This window comes from Theropithecus gelada, chromosome 6 (assembly GCF_003255815.1).
Source record: "Theropithecus gelada isolate Dixy chromosome 6, Tgel_1.0, whole genome shotgun sequence".
NCBI lineage: Eukaryota > Metazoa > Chordata > Mammalia > Primates > Cercopithecidae > Theropithecus > Theropithecus gelada.
Window position 1 is genome coordinate 15,466,744 of NC_037673.1, and position 18,714 is coordinate 15,485,457.

The 18,714-nt window shown below is 39.8% G+C and overlaps 1 pseudogene; it reads left to right on the plus strand.

Annotated features, from left to right (window-relative positions):
- Positions 1-469: 469 nt before the first annotated feature.
- LOC112626696 lies at positions 470-1,582 on the plus strand (annotated as a pseudogene).
- Positions 1,583-18,714: the final 17,132 nt, after the last annotated feature.

Genomic DNA, 18,714 nt, shown 5'->3' on the forward strand with positions numbered 1-18,714 from the left:
CCACAGACAATAGCGTATGCTAAAGGTCACGGGGCTTCCATAGAAACTCTAAGCCCAGAGGTGGTAGGGACAAAGAGCAGGAAGGGAAAAGGCGGCAATTCTCTGCGCCATGGTTTTGGTAAACCAGAGGAGCAGCTAAGAAGTCTGGCCCTTGTCCCTCCCCTCCCCTATCTTTAACTTATATCTAATGTTATGGTGGACACAAGTGTTCTAGAGCAATTAGTAGGGCACTAGATCCAGAGAATTCGAGCAATGTCAACATGTCTGAGGATACCCATAGAAGATGGAGACCATCCATACCAGACAACAAGGTACTGGCACAACCAAGCAGAATGAGATCCTCCTTCTTAGCAGGATCTTACATTGCTTCTGTTGATAAAAAGTAGAATATGACTCACTGCCGCCACCCCACGCGCCACGTCCCCCTGCCGCTCCGAGCCCAGCTGTGCTGCAGTCGCTGCCAGTCGCAATGGAGGAAGAGATCCCCGCACTCCTCCTTGACAATGGCTGTGGCATGTGCAAAGCTGGCTTTGCTGGGAGAGCTGTGTTCCCCTCCATCGTCTGGTGCCCCCAGCACCAGCACGTGATGGTGGGCATGGGCCAGAAGGACTCCTACGTGGGTGACAAAGCCTAGAGAAAGCGCAGCATCCTGACCCTGAAGTACCGCATGGAGCACGGCATCATCACTAACTGGGACGACATGGAGAAGATCTGGCACCACACCTTCTACAAGGAGCTGTGCATGGCCCTGGAGGAGCACACGGTGCTGTTGACTGAGGCCCCTCTGAACCTCAAGGCCAACAGAGAAGATGACTCAGATCATGTTTGAGACCTTCAACACCCCGGACATGTACGTGGCCATCCAAGCCAGTGCTGACCTCCTATACCCCTGGGCACACCACTGGCATTGTAATGAACGCTGGAGATGGGGTCTCCCATATGGTGCCCATTTATAAGAGTTATGCTGTCCCCCAAGCCATCCTGCCTCTGGACCTAGCTGGCCGGGACCTGGCCCACTCCCACAAGAAGATCCTCACCAAGCGCGGCTACAGCTTCACCACCAGCGCCCAGGGGGAGATCATGCCAAGGAGAAGCTGTGCTACCTCACCCTGGAGTTGCAGCAGGATATGGCCCCACCACATCCACCTCCTCCCTGGAGAAGAGCAACAAGCTGCCTAATGGCCAGGTCATCACCATTGGCAACGAGCAGTTCCAGGGTCTGGAGGTACTGTCCAACCTTCCTTCCTGGGCATGGAATCTTGCCGCATCCAGGAGACCACACTCAATTCCATCATGAAGTGTGACATGGACATCCGCAAAGACCTGTAGGCCAACATGGTGCTGTCCGGCGGCACCACAATGTATATAGCTATCGCCCACAGTATGCAGAAGGAGATCGTCGCCCTGGCACCCAGCACCATGAAGATCAAGATCATCGCACCCCCAGTGTGCAAGTACTCGGTGTGAATCGGCTGCGCCATCCCGGCCTCACTTTCCACCTTTCAGCAGACTTGGATTAGCAAGCAGGAGTATGACGAGTCAGTATCCCCACAGCCCTGTCATCCACCACAAATGCTTCTAAATGGATGGCGAGCAGATTCGTAGCATTTGCTGCATGGGTTAATTCAAAAGCATAAATTTGCCCCTGGCAAATGCATACACCTCATGCTAGCCTCACAAAACTGGAATAAGCCTTCTGAAAGAAATTTGCCCTTGAAGCTAGTATTTGTTACCAGCACTGTATTGTAGAACTTGTTACTGATTTTGACCTTGTATTCAAGTTTACTGTTCCCCTTGGTATTTAATACCCCATACATACCTTTCATTTCAACACTTAGTATATGTGGCTTGGTCACTTCGTGGCTGAGGTAAGAGTGTGTCTGTGGAAGACAAGTCTGTGGCTTGGTGAGTGTCTGCGTGACCAGCAGGCTCTGATCTGTGCAGGGTATTGTGTCAGGGCTGAGTGTTCTGGGATTCCTCTAGAGACTGGCAAGGGCTCCTGAGCCAGTGGTTTCTGTCCTGCCGGTGTGTCAGGGTTGGAAAAGTCCAAGCCATAGGGCCCAGTTTCCTTTCTTAGCTGATATTTTCCTGCCAGAACACTATGTGCTGTTTCTTGCCTTGAGTTGGAAGCAGTTTGTATTAGACTTGAAAATGTATTCATCCTTTAATTTACGTAAGGGGTTTTTGTTGTTGTTGTTGTTGTTGTTGTTGTTGTTTGTACGCAATTCTAGATTCTTTAAAGAGATGACAAAGAATTTTGCTTTTCTACCGTTATGTGAGAACATTAGACCCCAGCAACACATCATTGTGTAAGGAAAAATAAAAGAGCTGCTGTTAAAAAAAAAAAGTAGAATATTTTCCACAAAGTATAGAATGGGACTATTTATTAATGTTGCTTTCTGCAATGTTAACTCTATGATACTTGCAATTTTAAACAGTACTGTCTGATTTTGAGTTCCCCTATAGCAGAGCCTGAGACAAGGAGTTACGAGCAGGTAATTTATTTGGAAGGTAATCCCCAGAATCAGGAGTGGGAGTGAAAGGAGAATGAAATAAGGAAGGATGAAAACTTGACCAAAGGGTACATTGTTCAGGTCATCATTGTAGGCAGTGGGGAGTTTATTTCACTGACATTTCAAGAGAACTGTATAAAATACCTCCTGAGTTGCTTATGAGGAGAGTCATACGAATTTGGCCAATGACTCCAGTCTCCTGCTGGTTGAGGGATTTCCCTCAGGGACAAGGAACTGTCACAACCAAGCAGAAATGTTACAGGAGTTACTCCTCCCACAACAAATGTTGGCAGCAGTTCCCAAGCATATCCATAGATAGGGTGGAGAGAATCTCAAAAACAAAGCATACAATGAAGAATTGCCAAATATTTTAGTCTGTTAGTATAATGAGTCATTAAACTCAGCAAAGGGAAGAACACCCAAGAAAGTAGAATTATTAACAAATAGAAGAGTATACGAAAGAAATAGAATCATATAATAATTTAGCATGTGACAAATATCATATTCAATTTACATGATGAATAGATGGAATACTCAATAAATAAGAAAATGTTTGCTGGACGCAGTGGCTCATGCCTGTAATCCCAGGACTTTGAGAGGCAGAGGTGGGTGGATCACCTGAGGTCAGGAGTTTGAGACCAGCCTGGCCAACATGGTGAAACCCCATCTCTATTTTAAAAAATACAAAAATTAACCAGGCTGATGGCTTACATCTGTAGTCCCAGCTACTTGGGAGGCTGAGGAAGGAGAATCGCTTGAACCCAGGAGGCGGAGGTTGCAGTGAGCCAAGATCAAATCACTGCACTACAGCCTGGGCGACAGAGCAAGACTCTATCACAAAAACAAAAAGGAACAAGAAAGAAAGAAAGTGTTATTGGGCTTGCTTCTTCACTCTTTACAACAAAAATAAATTACATTTGAAATAAACTATTAGAAGAAAAGATGGTTAAATATTTTTCCAGTTTTGGCTTGAGAAATACCTTTCTTAAAGTGACAAAATCCTAAAAACTATAGAAAGAAATGTTAAATAACTCTACTACAGTAAAATTTTTTAATTTCACAGAGTGAAAAGATATGCAAAAGTGGGAAAATACTACAACACATCTGGCAGAAAAAGAGCTAATCATTTTAAATATGACTACAAATCAGTGAGAAATGACTGGTAATCCAACAGACAAATGGGCAGAGAATACTGAAAATTTATATAAAAACTTAAATGACTTATAAACAATGGGAAAACACCCATAAACTTTAAAATACTCATTCACAAATACAGAAAAGCAAAATAAACAATGAGCCACAATTTCATTTTTTTAAATAACTTTTTAATTTTAATTCAATTCATTTTCTTTATAATTTCAAATTTTATTGTAGATTCATGGGTTACATGTGCAGTCTTATTACCTAGGTGTATTGCTTGGTGCTGAGGTTTGGGGCACGATTGATCCCATTACCAGATACTGAACATAATACTCAACAGTTAGTTTTTCAACACTTATACCCCTTCCCCAAGTAGTATTCCCCAGTGTCTATTGTTGCCATCTTTATTGTCATTAGTACCCATTGTTCAGCTCCCACTTATAAGAGATAACATGTAATACGTGGTTTTCTGTTCCTACATGAATTAGTTTAGGATTATGGCCTCCAGTTGCATCCATGTTGCTGCAAGGACATGATTTTATTTCTTTTTATGGCTGTATAGCATTCCATCTTGTGTATGTTCCACATCTTTATCCACCATTAATGGACACCCAGGTTGATTTCATGTCTTTGCTATTGTGAACAGTGCTCTTACTCAATAAAAGTGCATCTGTTGAGAATGGGGTATTCATCTCCTCAAGTATTTATCCTTTTTGTGTTACAAATAATCCAATTACACTCTTTTAGTTAATTTTAAAGGTACAATTATTATTGACTTTAGTTACCCTGTTGTGCTATCAAGTAATAGGTCTTATTCATTCTTTCTAATTATTTTTTTGTACTCTTTAACCATCCCAGCCTCTCCCCGAGCCTCCCACTACCCTTTTCATCCTCTGGTAACTATCTTTCTACTCTTTATTTCCATCCATTAAATTGTTTTGATTTTTTGATCCCACAAATAAGTGAGAACATGTGATGTTTGTATTTCTGTGCCTAGCTTATTTCACGTAGCATAATGATCTCCAATTCCATCCATATTGTTCCAAATTAATGATTCTCATCTTTCTTATGGCTGAATAGTACTCTTTTGTGTATATGTACCACATTTTCTTTATCCATTCATCTGTGATTGGGCAGTTAGGTTGCTTCCAAATCTTAGCTATTGTAAACAGTATTGTAACAAACATAAGAGCACAGATATCTCTTCAATATACTGATTTCCTTTCCTTTGGGTATACCCAGCAGTGGGATTGCTACATCATATGGTAGCTCAATTTTTAGTTTTTTGAAGAACCTCCAAACTGTTCTCCTCAGTGGTTTGACTAATTTATATTCTTGCCAACAGTGCACAAGTGTTCCCTTTTCTCCATATCCTTATCAGCATTTGTTATTGCCTGTATTTGGATATAAACCATTTTAACTGAGTTGAGATGATATTTCATTATAGTTTTTATTCGCATTTCTCTGATGACCAGTGATATTCAGTACCCGTTCATGTCTGTTTACCACCTGTATGTCTTCTTTTATGAAATGTCTGTTCAAATCTTTTGCCCATCTTTTAATTGGATTATTAGCTTTTTCTCTGTAAAGTTGTTTGAGTTCCTTATTTATTCTGGTTATTAATCTCCTGTCAGATGGGTCATTTGCAGATATTTTTCTCCCATTCTGTGAGTTGTCTCTTCACTTTGTTAATTGTATCCTTTGCTTTGCAGAAACTTTTAATTTGATGTGATCACATTTGCCCATGTTTGTTTTGATTGCCTGTGCTTGTGGGGTATTGCTCAAGAAATTCTTGCCTACACCAATGTCCTGGAGAGTCTTCCCCAAATTTTCCTGTAGTAGTTTCATGGTTTGAGGCTACAGATTTAAGTCCTTAATCCATTTTGAGCTGATATTTGTATATGCCTAGAGATAGTGATCCAGTTTTATTCTTCTGCATTTGGATATCCTATTTTCCTGGCACCATTTATTGAAGACTGTCTTTTCCCCACCGTATGTTTGTGGCACCTTTGTCAAAAACAAGTTCGCCATAAATGTGTGGATTTGGTATTCTCTATTCTGGTCTGTTGGTCTATATGTCTGGTTTTATGCCTGTGCCATCTGTTTTGGTTACTATAGCTCTGTAGCATAATTTTAAGTAATGTGATTTCTCCAGTTTTGTTCTTTTTGTTTAGAGTAACTTTGGTTATTCTGGGTCATTTGTGGTTCCACATAAGTTTTAGGATTTTTTTTTTCTATTTATGTGAACAATGTCATTGATATTTTCATAGGGATCACACTGGATCTGCAGATTGCTTTGGGTAGTACAGACATTTTACCAATATTGATTCTTCCAATCCATGAACATGGAATATTTTTTCATTTCCTTTTTTTTTTTGTTGTTGTTGTTGTTGTTGTTGTCCTCTTCAATTTCTTTCATCAATGTTTTACAGTGTTCCTTACAGAGATCTTTCACTTATTTGGTTAAGCTAATTCTTAGGTATTCAATTTTGTGTGTGGCAATTGTAAATGGGATTACTTTTTAATTTTTTTCACATTGTTCACTCTTATCATATAGAAATGCTACTGATTTTTGCATGTTGATTTTGTATCCTGCAACTTTACTGAATATGGATTATCAGTTCTTACAGTTTTGTGTGTGTGTGTGAAGTCTTTAGGTTTCTCCAAATACAAGATTATGTCATCTGCAAATAATGATAATTTGACTTCGTCCATTCTAATTTGGATGGCCTTTATATCTTTCCATTCTCTGATTTCTCTAGCTAGGACTTCCTGTACTATGTTGAATAATAGTGGTGAAAGTGGCATCCTTGTCATGTTCCAGATCTTAGAGGAAAGACTTTTAGTTGTTCCCCATTCAGTGTGATACTGGCTGTGAGTCTGTCATATATAGCTCTTATTATGTTGAGTCATGTTCCTTACTTTTTAAAATATTTTATTTTAAGTTCCAGAATACATGTGCAGGATGTGCAGGTTTGTTACCCAGGTAAACGTGTGCTATGGTGGTTTGCAGCACCCATCAACTCAATTACCTAGGTATTAAGCCCCACATGCATTAGCTATTTTTCCTGATGTTCTCCTTCCCCCTCTCCCTAGCCCCTCCAAACAGACTCCAATGTGTGTTGTTCCTCTCCCTGTGTCCATGTGTTCTCATTGTTCAGTTCCCACTTCTAAGTGAGAACACGTGATGTTCAGTTTTTTGTTCTTGCATTAGTTTGCTGAAGATAATGACTTTGAGCTCCATCCATGTTCCTTCAAAGGATATTACCTCATTCCTTTCTATGGCTACATAGTATTCCATGGTGTATATGTACCACATTTTATTTGAGAGTTTTTATCATGAAGGGATGTTGGATTTTATCAAATGCTTTTTCAGTGTCAATTAGAATGATCATATGGTTTTTATCCTTCATTCTGTTGATATGATGTATCACATTGATTGATTTGCATATGTTGAATCATCCTTGCATTCCAGGGATAAATTCTACTTAGTCATGATGAATGATCTTTCTAATATGTTGTTAAATTCCATTTACTAGTATTTTGTATTAATATTTATCAGAGATATTGGCATATAGTTTTCTTTTTTTGATGTGTCTTTGTCTCATTTTTGGTATTAGGATAATACCAGCCTTGTTGAATGAGCTTGAAAGTATTCCCTCTGCTTCTATTTTTCAGAATAGTTTGAGTAGGACTAGTATTAGTTCTTAAAATGTTTGGTATAATTTAGCAGTGAAGCCATCTGGTCCTGGGCTTTCCTTTAGCAGGAAACTTTTTAGTACAGCTTTGATCTTGTTACTTGTTATTGGTCTTTTCAGGTTTTGGACTTCTTCATTGTTCAGTCTTGATAGTTGTATGTGTCTGGGAATTTGTCCATTTCTTCTAGGTTTTCCAATTTATTGGCATATAGTTGCTCATAGTAGCCTCTAATGACCTTTTAAATATCTTTAGTATTAGTTGTAAAGTTTTCTTTTCCATTTCTCCTTGTATTTATTTGGATCTTCCCTCTTTTTAGTTAGACTGACTAAAGGTTTGTCAATTTTAAGTTTTCAAAGAACTAACTTTTTGTTTCATTGGTTTTTTTTTTCTTGTTTTCTTTGTTTAAATTTGATTTATTTCTTCTCTAATCTTTATTATTTCTTTTCTTCTACTAATTTCAGGTTTGATTTGCTACTGCTTTTCTAGCTTTTTAAGTTGCATTGTTTGATTATTTACTTGGAGTTTAAGTTCAATGTTTCTTTGTTGATTTTCTGTCTGGAAGATCTATCCAATGCTGAAAGGGTGGATGCAAAGTCTCCAGCTAGTATTGTATTGGGGCCTGTATCAGTTCGTTCTCATGCTGCTATGAAAATATACACAAAGCTGGGTAATTTATAAAGGAAAAAGGTTTAATTTTTTGATTCACAGTTCTGCATGGCTGGGGAGGCCTCAGGAAACTTATAATTATGATGAAAGGGGAAGCAAACATGGTCTTCTTCACAGGGCAGAGAGCAGTGTTGAGCAAAGGGGAAAAGCCCTTTATAAAACCATCAGATCTCATCAGAACTCAGTCACTGTCACAAGAACAGCATGGGGGTAACCTCCCCCAAAACCTCCCCCAAAACCTTCCACCACGTCCCTCCCACGACACATGGGGATTATGGGACTACAATTCAAGATGAGATTTGGAAGGGGACACAAAGCCTAACCATATCATTCTGCCCCTGGACCCTCCGAAATCTCATGTTCTCATATTTCAAAACACAATCATGCCTTCCAACAGTCCCCCAATGTATTTGCTCATTCCAACATATTAGCACAAAAGTCCAAGTCCAAACTCTCATCTGAGACAAAGTAAATCCACTCCATCTATGAGCCTGCAAAATGAAAACCAAGTTAGTTACTTTCTAGATACAATGGAGGTAGAGGCACTGAGTAAATACATGCATTCCAAATGAGAGAAATTGTTCAAAACAGAGGCTACAGGCCCTATGCATGTCCAAAATCTAATATGGTGGTCATTAAACCTTTTTTTTTTTTTTTTGAGACAGAGTCTTGCTCCGTCAGCCAGACTGGAGTGCAGTGGTGCCATCTTGGCTCACTGCAAGCTCCGCCTCCCAGGTTCATGCCATTCTCCTGCCTCAGCCTCCCAAGCAGCTGGGACTACAGGCACCTGCCACCATGCCTGGCTAATTGCTTTTGTATTTTTCATAGAGACGGGGTTTCACCGTGTTAGCCAGGATGGCCTCGATCTCCTGACTTCATGATCCGCCCCCCTCGGCCTCCCAAAGTGCTGGGATCACAGGTGTGAGCCACCAAGCCTGGCCCATTAAACCTTAAAGTTCCAAAATGATCTTCTTTGACTCCAAGTCTCACATCCAGGTCATGCTGATGAAAGAGGTATGCTCTCACAACCTAGGGTAGCTTCACACTTTGCAGAGTACAGCCCCCATTCTTACTGCTTTCACAGCTGCCATTGTCTGCAGCTTTTCCAGGTGCACAGTGCAAGCTGTCAGTGGATCAATCATTCTGGGGTCTGGAGGACCATGGCCCTTTTCTCACAGCTCCACTAGACAGTGCCCCAGTGGGTACTCTGTGTGGGGAGCTCCAACCCCACATATCCCTTCAGCATTGCCCTAGCAGTGGTTCTCCATGGAGGTTCCACTAATGCAGCAGACTTCTGCCCGGACATCCAGGCATTTCTATACATCCTTTGAAATCTAGGGAATGGTTCCCAAACCTCAATTCTTTTTTTCTGTGCACCTGCAGGCCCAACACCATGTAGAATCTGTGGGGCTTGCACCTGATGAAACAATGACTTGAGCTGAACTTGGCCCTTTTTAGCTTCAGCTGGAACAGTTGGGATGCAGGGAACAAAGTCCTGAGGTTGCACACAGCAGGGGGTACCTGAACCTGGCCCAGGAAACCATTTTTCCCTCTTAGGCCTCTGGGCCTGTGATGGGAGAGGCTGCCATGAAGGTCCCTGACATGCCCTGGAGACATTTTCCCCATTGTCTTGGCGATTAGCATTTGGCTCCTCATCACTTACAAAAATTTCTGCAACCAGCTTGAATTTTTCCCCAGAAAATGGGTTTTTCTTTTCTACTGCACTGTCAGGCTGCAGATTTTCCAAGCTTTTCTGCTATCTCACCTCTTGAATGCTTTGCTGCTTAGAAATTTCTTCCACCAGATACCCTAAATCATCTCTTTCAAGTTCAAAGTTTCTCAGATTTTTAGGGCAGTGGCAAAATGTCACCAGTCTCTTTGCCAAAGCAAAGCAAGAGTGACCTTTACTCCAGTTCCCAACAAGTTTCTCATTGCCATCTGAGACCACCTCAGCCCAGAATTCATTCTCCATATCACTATCAGCATTTTGGTCAAAGCTATTCAACAAGTCTCTGGGAAGTTTCCAAACTTTCCTACATCTTCCTGTCTTGTGAGCCCTCCAAGTCTCTAGAAAATCCCAAACTTTCCCGCATTTTTCTGTCTTCTTCTGAGCCTTCTAAACTGTTCCAATCTCTGGCCGTTACCCAGTTCCAGAGTTGTTTCCACATTTTGGGGTATGCTTAGAGCAGCACTCCACTCTCTGCAGTACCAATTTACTGTATTAGTCCATTTTCATGCTGCTGTGAAGAAATACCCAAGACTGAGTAGTTTATAAAGGAAAGAGGTTTAATTGACTCACAGTTCAGCATGACTGAGGAAGCCTCAGGAAACTTACAATCATGGTGGAAGGGGAAGTAAACATGTCCTTCATCACATGGTGACAGGAGAGAGAAGTGCCAAGTAAGGGGGGAAAGTCCCTTATAAAGCCATCGGATCTCATGAGAACTCACTCACTATCATGAGAACTGCATGGGGTTAACCACTGCTGTGATTAAATTACCTTTCACTGAGTCCCTCCCATGACATGTGGGGATAATGGGAACTACAATTCAACATGAGATTTGGATGAGGAAACAAAGCTTAACCATATTGGGACCTATCTCTCTCTTTAGCTCTAATAATATTTGCTCTATATATCCAGATGTTCCAATGTTGGTGCATATATACATTTAAAATTATTATAACCTCTTGCTGAATTGACTCCTTTATCATTCTATAGTGACCTTCTTTGTCTCTCTTATAGTTTTTGTCTTGAAATCTATTTTCTCTGATATAAATATAACCACACCTGCTCTTTTTTACAATTCATTGACATGGGATATCTTTTTCCATCCCTTTATTTTCAGTCTACTTGTATCTTTCTAGGTAAAGTGTGCTTCTTGGGCAACGGATCCATGGGTCTTATTTCTGCATGAATTCAGTCACTCTATGTCTTTCAATTGGAGTGTTTAGCCCGTTTACATACAATGTTATTTCTGATAAGTAAGGACTTATTCCTGCCATGTTGTCATTTGTTTTCTGGGTAATTTGTGGTTTTCTCTTCCTTCTTACTTTCCTTCCTGTCTTCCATTAGTAAAGCTAATTTTCTCTGGTGGTATGATTTAGTTTGTTGCTTTTATATTTTTTGGCTCGATGTTACCATGAAGCTTGCAAATGCTATCTTATAACCCATTATTTTAACAGGATAACTACTTAACACTGTGCATCAACAAACAAACAAAAAGAACACTAAAAAACTCTACTCCTGACCTTCTTCCCCACACTTTTTAACTATTAGTTGTTTCTATTTATGTCTTATTATATTGTCTATGTCTTGAAAAGTTGTTCTTGTTATTATTTTTCATTGGTTTATTGTTGTCTTTCTACTTAGGAAAAGAGTAGTGTAAACCATTACAGTGTTATAATACTCTGTGTTTTTCAGTATACTTATATCCAGTGAGTTTTGTACCTTCAGGTCACTACTGATTGCTCATTAATGTCCTTTTCTTTCTGCTAGAAGTACTTTCTTTAGCATTTCTTGTAGGACAAGTCTAGTGTTGATGAAATCCCTCAGCTTTTGTTTATGTGGAAAAGTCTTTATTTCTCCTTTATGTTTGAAGGATATTTCCATTGGTTATACTATTCTAGGGTAGAAATTGTATTCCTTCAACACTGTAAATATGTCATGCCACTCTCTTCTGGTGTGTACAATTTCCACTAAAAAGTCTGCTGCCAGATATATTGGATCTGTATTGTATGTTATTTGTTTCTTTTCTCTTGATGCTTTTAGGATCCTTTCTTTGTCCTTGACCTTTGGGAGTTTTATATTAAGTGCCTCGAGATAATCTTCTTTCAGTTAAGTCTGCTTGGTGTTTTATAACCTTCTTGTACTTGGATATGGATATCTTTCTTTATTTTGGGAAGTTCTGTGTTATTATCCCTTTGAATAAGCTTTCTACCCCAGTCTCTTTCTCTACCTCCTCTTTAAGGCTAATACTTCTTAGATTTATTCTTTTGAGGCTATTTTCTAGATGTTCTAGGCATGCTTTATTGTTTTTTGTTCTTTTTACTTTTGTCTCCTCTGATCGTATATTTTTAAATAGCCTGCCTTCAGGCTCACTAATTCTTTCTTCTACTTGATGAATTCTCTATTAAAAGACGCCCATGCATTCTTCGATATGTCAATTGCATTTTTTCAGCTCCAGAATGTCTGTTTGATTCTTTTTAATTGTTTCAGTATTTTTGTTAGATTTATCCGATAGTGTATTAGTCCATTTTTATGCTGCTGATAAAGACATACCTGAGACTGGGCAATTTACAAAAGAAAAAGGTTTAATTGGACTTAACTGGACTTACATTTCCATATGGCTGAGGAAGCCTCACAATCATGGCAGAAGACAAGGAGGAGCAAGTGCTGTCTTACATGAATACCAGCAGGCAAGTAGAGAATGAGGAATATGCAAAAGTGGAAACCCCTGATAAAAACAATCAGATCTCATGAGACTTATTAACTACAATGAGAACAGTATGGGGAAAACTGCCCCCATGATTCAACTATCTCCCACCAGCTCCCTCCCACAACACGTGGGAATTATGACAGTACAATTCAAGATGAGATTTGGTGGGGACACAGAGACAAACCATATCATTCCCCCCCAGCCCCTGCCAAATCTTATGTCCTCACATTTCAAAACCAATCATATTTTCCCAACCGTCCCCCAAAATCTTAACTGATTTCAACATTAACTCAAAGGTCCACAGTCTAATTAGACTTAAACTCAAAGTCTCATCTGAGACAAGGCAAGTCCCTTCCACCTATAAGCCTGTAAAACCAAAAGCAAGCTCGTTATTTCATAGATAAAATGGGGGTGTAGACATGGGGTAAATACAAGGTTTCCAAATGGGAGAAATTGGCCAAAACAAAGGGACTACAGGGTCCCTGCAAATCCAAAATCCAGCAGGGCAGTCAAACTTTAAAGCTCCAAATGATCTCCTTTGACTCCATGTCTCACATCCAGGTCATGCTGGCTGATGCAAGAGGTGGGTTCCCATGTTCTTGGGCAGCTCCACCCCTGTGACTTTGCAGGGTACAGCCTCTCTCCTGGCTGCTTTCATTGGCTGGCATTGAGTGTCTGTGGCTTTTCCAGGTGCACAGTGCAAGCTGTCAGTGGATTTACCATTCTGGGATCTGGAGGATGGTGGCAGCCCTCTTCTCACATCTCCACTAGGTGGTGCCCCAGTAGGGACCCTCTGTGGGGGCTCCAATCCCACATTTCCCTTCTGCATTGCCCTAGCAGAGGTTTTCCTTGAGAGCCCTACCCTTGCAGCAAACTTCTGCCTGGGAATCCAGGTGTTTCCATGCATCTTCTGAAATCTAGGTGTACATTCCCAAACTTCAGTTCTTGACTTCTTTCCACCCACAGGCTCAACACCACATGGAAGCTGCCAAGGCTTGGGGCTTGCACCATCTGAAGCCATGGCCCAAGCTGTACCCCAAGGCTAGGGAATTGCACCATCTGAAGCCATGGCCCGAGCTGTACCTTGGCCGCTTTCAGCCATGGCTGGAGCAACTGGGACACAGGGTACCAAGTCCCTAGGCTGCACACAGCTCAAGGACTCTGGGCCTGGCCCACTAAACCACTTTTTCCTCCTAAGCCTTCAGGCCTGTGATGGGAGGGGCTGCCATGAAGACCTCTGACAGGGCTTGGAGACATTTTCTCCATAGTCTTGGGATTAACATTTGGCTCCTCAATACTTATGCAAATTTCTGTAGCTGGCTTGAATTTCTCCTCAGAAAATAAGATTTTCTTTTCTATCACATTGTCAGGCTGCAAATTTTTCAATGCCCTGTTTCGCTTTTCAAATGAATACTTTTAACAGCACCCAAGTCACCTCTTGAATGCTTTGTTGCTTAGAAATTTCTGCTGCCAGATACCCTAAATCATCTCTCTAGAGTTCAAAGTTCCACACATCTCTAGGGCAGAGGCAAAATGCCACCAGGCTCTTTGCTAAAACATAAAAAGAGAAACATTTGCTCCAGTTTCCAACAGGTTCCTCATCTCCATCTGAAACCACCTCAGCCTGGACCTTACTGTCCATATCAGCATTTTGGGCAAAACTATTCAACAAGTCTTTAGGAGGTTCCAAACTTTCCCACATTTTCCTATCTTTTGAGCCCTCCAAGTCGTTCCAACCTTTGCCTGTTACCCAGTTCCAAAATCACTTCCACATTTTCGAGTATCTTTTCAGAGTGCCCCACTCTACTGGAACCAGTGTACTGCATTAGTTCATTTTCATGCTGTTGATAAAGACATATCTGAGACTGGGCAATTTACAAAAGAAAGAGATTTAATTGGATTTACAGTTCCATGTGACTGGGGAAGCCTCACAATCATGGCAGAAGGCAAGGAGGAGCAAGTTCCATCTTACACGGAAGGCAGCAGGCAAAGAGAGAATGGGAAAGATGCAAAAGTGGAAACCCCTGACAAAACCATCAATTCTCAGGAGACTTATTTATTGTCACTAAAACAGTATAGGGGAGCCATCATCATGATTCAATTATCTCCGACTGGGCTTCTCCCATAACACATGGGAATTATGGGAATACAATTCAAGATAAGATTTGGGTGGTGACATAGAGCTAAACCATATTAGATAGGATTCTGAATTTCTTCTCTGTGTTATCTTGAATTTCTTTGAGTTTCCTTCACACAGCTATTTTGAATTCTGTCTGAAAGCTCACACATCTCTATTTCTGAATGATTGGTTCCTGGTGGCTTATTTAGTTCATTTGGTGAGGTCATGTTTTTCTGGATGGTTTTGATGCTAGTAAATGTTTTTCAGTGTCTAGGTATTGAAGAGTTAGGTATTTATTTTAGTCTTCACTGTCTGGGCTTGTTTGTACCCAACCTTCTTGGGAAGGCTTTCCCGGAACGAAATGGATGCTGTTGGGGGGGAAATGGGAATAGTTACTAGATACAAAAAATAGTTATAAAGGATGAATAAGACCCACTATTGATAGTACAATAGCACACATTTAAAAATAACTTAAAGAGTATAATTGGATTGCTTGTAACTCAAAGGATAAATGCTTGAGTGATGGAGAACCCATTCCCTATGATGTGCTTATCTCACATTACAGGCTGTATCAAAACAATTTACATATTCCATAAATATATATACCTACTATGTACCCACAAACATTTTAAAAATTTAAAAATATAAATAAAACAATGGGTAAAGAAAATGTGGTATATACACAGAGTGGAATGTTATTCAGCCCCAAAAGTTAAAATCCTATAATTTGCAGCAATATGGATGGAACTGGAGGCTGTTAGGTTGTGAAGAAAGCCAGACACAGAAAGATAAAGTATACAGTCCGATTGTTATTGAATGAAATGAAGCAAGAAGAGAAGTTTAGAGAAAAAAGAGTAAAAAAAAAATGAACAAAGCCTCCAAGAAATATGGGACTATGTGAAAAGACCAAATCAAATTATTCTCTTCTAGCCATTTTGAACTATATAATCGATGTTGTAAACTATAGTCACCATACTGATCTATTAAATGTTATATCACATTTCCAATATCGGACAGTATACTTTCTCCCATTAATCATACTCTGTATTTTCCCCTCCCTTATTCCCTTTCTCTTCTCCAATAACAAACCTACTTTCTATTTTCATTAGATCCACTGTTTTAGCTCCCACATGTGAATGAGCACATGCAATATTTATTCATTCATTCATTGTTGGGCTCTTAGGTTGATATCACATTTTAGCCATTGTGAATGGTGCTACAATAAACATAGAAGGGCAGATATCTCTTTGGTATATTGATTTTCCTTTTCTCCCAGTAGTAGAAATGCTAGATCATACAGTAGTTCTCTTTTTAGTTTTTGGAGGAAACTGCTTAGAGTTTTCTATAGTGGCTGTACTAATTTACATTCTCGGCTGAGTATGGTGACTCATGCCTGTAATTCCAGCACTTTGGGAGGCCAAGGCAGGCGGATCACCTGAGGTCAGCAGTTCGAGACCAGCCTGGCCAACACGATGAAACCCTGTCTCTACTAAAAATATGAGAATTAGCCAAGCATGGTGACGCATGCTTATATTCCCAGCCACTCAGGAGGCTGAGGCACAAGAATTGCTTGAACCTGGGAGGTGGAGGTTACAGTGAGTTGAGATCACGCCACGGCACTCCAGCCTGGGTGACAGAGCAAGACTCTGTCTCAGGAAAAAAAAAAAAAAAATGATTTGCCTTTGCACCAAAACAGACAATGTGTTCACCTTTTGCCACATCCTCACCAGAACTGCATGCCAGTTATTGCATGCCTTTTTGATAAAAGCCATTTTAATCAGTGAGATGATACCTCATCATGGTTTTCATTTGCATTTCTCTGATGATTAGTGATGTTGAGCATTTTTTCCTATAACTGTTGGTCATTTGTATGTTTTCTTTCAAGAGATATCCATTGTGTTAGTTAATACTGAGTGTCAACTTGATTGGATTGAAGGATGCAAACTACTGTTCGTGGGTGTGTCTGTGAGGGTGTTGCCAAAGGAGATTAACATTTGAGTCAGTGGACTGGGAGAGGCAGACCGACTCTCAGTCTGGGTGGGCACCATACAGTCAGGTGCCAATGCAACTAGGATAAAAGCAGGCAGAGGAACATGGAAGGACTAGACCGGCTGAGTCTTCCAGGTGTCATCTTTCTCCTGTGCTGAATGCTTCCTGCCCTCAAACATTGAACTCCAAATTTTTCAGCTATTGGACTCTTAGACCTACACCAGTGGCTTGCCAGGGAGTCTCAGGCCTTTGGCCACAGACTGAAGGCTGCACTGTCAGCTTTCATACTTTTGAGGTTTGGGATTCAGACTGGCTTTCTTGCTCCTCAGCTTGCAGATGGCCTATTGTGGGACTTCACCTTGTGATTGTGTGAGTCAGTATTCCTTAATAAACTCCCTTTCATATATACCTCTATCCTGTTAGTCTTGTCCCTCTAGATAACTCTGACTAATACATGTGTTCAGACATTTTGCCCGTTTTTAATAGAATAATTGTTTTTTTGCTATTGAGTTGTTTGAGTTCCTTATATATTCTGATTACTAATCCCTTATCAGATGGATAGTTTGTAAATATTTTCTCCCACTTTGCAGGTTGTCTTTTCACTTTGTTCACTGTATCCTTTGCTGAACAGAAGCTTTTCAAATTGATGTAATCTCATGTGTCCATTTTTGCTTTGTTTACCTTTGTTTTTCAGGTCTCACACAAAATATTTTGCCCAGGCTAATGCCCTAGAGCATTGTTTCAATGTTTTCTGATAGTAGTTTCAGACTTTCCAGTTTTAGATTGAAATCTTTAATCCATTTTTATTTGATTTTGGCATACAGTGAGAGATAAGGATCTAGTTTCATTTTTCTGCATATGGTTAACCAGTTTTCCCAACACCATTTATTGAAGAGACTGTCCTTTCCTCATTGTATGTTTTGGTGCCTTTGTTAAAAATGAATTGGCTGTAAATGCATGGATTTATATTTAACTTCTCTATTCTGTCCAATTGGTCTATGTCAAGAGTGTGATATATCCTGCTTTGTTCTGTTTGCTCAGAATTGCTTTGAATATTTGGGGACATTTGTGGGTCCATATAAATTTTAGGATTATTTATTTTATTTATGTGAAAAATTACATTGCTATTATGTTGAGATTGCACTGAATCTGCACATTGCTTTGGGCAGAATTCTTATTTAACAATATTAATTTTTGATACATGAGCATAAAATACCTTTTCATTTTTTTGTGTCCTCTCTTCAATTTCTTTCATCAGTGTTTTATACTTTACCTTTTATAGAGCTTCTTCTTCTTAGATTAAATTGATTTCTAGGTATTTTATATTCTTTGTAGCTATTATACATAGGATTCATATCTTCATTTTTTTTTTTTTTGAGTATTAGCTTTTCACAGATTTAAAAGCCACTGATTTTTGTAGGTTGATTTTGTATCCTGCAACTTTGCTGAATTCCTTTATGGAATTAACTAACCTTTTATTGGTGGAGTCTTTATGTTTGTCTAAGTATAAAGTCAGGTCATCAGCAAACAAGGCTAATTTGACTTCTTCCTTACCAATTTGGATGCCCTTTATTTCCTTCTCTACTCTGATTGCTCTGCCCAGGACTTCCAGTATTATGTTGAATAAAAGTGATGACAGTGGGTACCTTGTCTTGTTCCATATCTTAAAGGAAAGGCTTTCAATTTTTCCCATTCAGTATGATGTTAGCTATGGGTTTCTCAGGGGTGGCATTTGTTAGTTTGAAGTATGTTCCTTCTTTATCCAGTTTGTTGAGGGTTTTAATCATAAAGTAATGTTAAATTTTATCAAATAATTTTTCAACATCTATTGAAATGATCATACGCTTTTTGTTCTTGGTTTTGTTAATGTAATGTATCACATCTATTGATTTGCATATGTTGAACTATCATTGCATTCCTGGGATGAATCTCACTTGATTATGGCAAATGATCTTTTTAATGTGCTATTGAATTCTTCTTGCTAGTATTTTGTTGAGGATTTTTGCATCTCTGTTCACCAGAGATATTCGCCTGTAGTTTTTTTTCTTTTGGTTATGTCCTTGTCTGGTTTTGTTATCAGGGTAGTGCTGACCTCATAGAATGAGTCTGGAAGTATTCCCTCCTCTTAAATTTTTTTTGAAGATTTTGAAAA